The sequence below is a fragment of the Lupinus angustifolius genome, chromosome LG10 (assembly GCF_001865875.1).
Source record: "Lupinus angustifolius cultivar Tanjil chromosome LG10, LupAngTanjil_v1.0, whole genome shotgun sequence".
Taxonomy (NCBI): domain Eukaryota; kingdom Viridiplantae; phylum Streptophyta; class Magnoliopsida; order Fabales; family Fabaceae; genus Lupinus; species Lupinus angustifolius.
The window spans coordinates 15,134,860-15,137,150 of NC_032018.1; positions in this window are offsets into that span (position 1 = coordinate 15,134,860).

A 2,291-nucleotide genomic window follows, 5' to 3' on the forward strand; every position below is an offset into this window, starting at 1 on the left:
GGAAAGGAGGATAAGAAGGAGGATGAGGACGAGAATGAGAATGAGGATAGGATGAGGATGAGGATAGGATGAGGACGAGGATGACGATGGGATGAGGATGAGAATAGGATGAGGAGGAGGTTGAGGATGATGATGAGGGTAGGATGAGGACGAGGATGAGGATAGGTTGAGGATGAGGATGAGGATAAGGATGAGGACGAGAATGAGGATGAGGATAGGATCGGGATGAGGATGAGGTTAGGATGAGGATAGGAGGAGGATGAGAATGAGGATAGGATGAGGATGAGGATGAGAATAAGAATGAGGATAGGATGAGGATGAGGATGAGAATAAGAATGAGGATAGGATGAGGATGAGGATGAGAATAAGAATGAGGATAGGATGAGGATGAGGATGAGAATAAGAATGAGGATAGGATGAGGATGAGGATGAGAATAAGAATGAGGATAGGATGAGGATGAGGATGAGAATAAGAATGAGGATAGGATGAGGATGAGGATGAGAATAAGAATGAGGATAGGATGAGGATGAGGATGAGAATAAGAATGAGGATAGGATGAGGATGAGGATGAGAATAAGAATGAGGATAGGATGAGGATGAGGATGAGAATAAGAATGAGGATAGGATGAGGATGAGGATGAGAATAAGAATGAGGATAGGATGAGGATGAGGATGAGAATAAGAATGAGGATAGGATGAGGATGAGGATGAGAATAAGAATGAGGATAGGATGAGGATGAGGATGAGAATAAGAATGAGGATAGGATGAGGATGAGGATGAGAATAAGAATGAGGATAGGATGAGGATGAGGATGAGAATAAGAATGAGGATAGGATGAGGATGAGGATGAGAATAAGAATGAGGATAGGATGAGGATGAGGATGAGAATAAGAATGAGGATAGGATGAGGATGAGGATGAGAATAAGAATGAGGATAGGATGAGGATGAGGATGAGAATAAGAATGAGGATAGGATGAGGATGAGGATGAGAATAAGAATGAGGATAGGATGAGGATGAGGATGAGAATAAGAATGAGGATAGGATGAGGATGAGGATGAGAATAAGAATGAGGATAGGATGAGGATGAGGATGAGAATAAGAATGAGGATAGGATGAGGATGAGGATGAGAATAAGAATGAGGATAGGATGAGGATGAGGATGAGAATAAGAATGAGGATAGGATGAGGATGAGGATGAGAATAAGAATGAGGATAGGATGAGGATGAGGATGAGAATAAGAATGAGGATAGGATGAGGATGAGGATGAGAATAAGAATGAGGATAGGATGAGGATGAGGATGAGAATAAGAATGAGGATAGGATGAGGATGAGGATGAGAATAAGAATGAGGATAGGATGAGGATGAGGATGAGAATAAGAATGAGGATAGGATGAGGATGAGGATGAGAATAAGAATGAGGATAGGATGAGGATGAGGATGAGAATAAGAATGAGGATAGGATGAGGATGAGGATGAGAATAAGAATGAGGATAGGATGAGGATGAGGATGAGAATAAGAATGAGGATAGGATGAGGATGAGGATGAGAATAAGAATGAGGATAGGATGAGGATGAGGATGAGAATAAGAATGAGGATAGGATGAGGATGAGGATGAGAATAAGAATGAGGATAGGATGAGGATGAGGATGAGAATAAGAATGAGGATAGGATGAGGATGAGGATGAGAATAAGAATGAGGATAGGATGAGGATGAGGATGAGAATAAGAATGAGGATAGGATGAGGATGAGGATGAGGATAAGGATGAGGACGAGAATGAGGATGAGGATAGGATGAGAACGAAGATGATGACAAGATGAGGACGAGGTGGAGGATACGATGAGGATCAGAATAGGATGAGGATGAGGATGAGGATAGGATCGGGATGAGGATGAGGTTAGGATGAGGATAGGAGGAGGATGAGAATGAGGATAGGATGAGGAGGAAGATGAGGATGAGAATGAGGATCAGGAAAAGGAAGAGGAAGAGGAAAGGATGAGGACGAGAATGAGAATGAGCACAGGATGAGGATGAGGATGAGGACGAGCATGAGGATGAGGATGAGGAGAGGATGAGGATGAGAATGTGGAAGAGGATGAGGATGAGGACAAGGATAGGATGGATGAAGATAGGATGATGATGAGAATGTGGATGAGGGTGAGGATAGGATGAGGATGAGGAAGAGGATTAGATGAGGACGAGAATGAGCATGAGGAGAGGATGGGGACGAGGATGAGGAGGGGATGAGGATGAGAATAGGAGGAGGATGAGGATGATGATGAGGA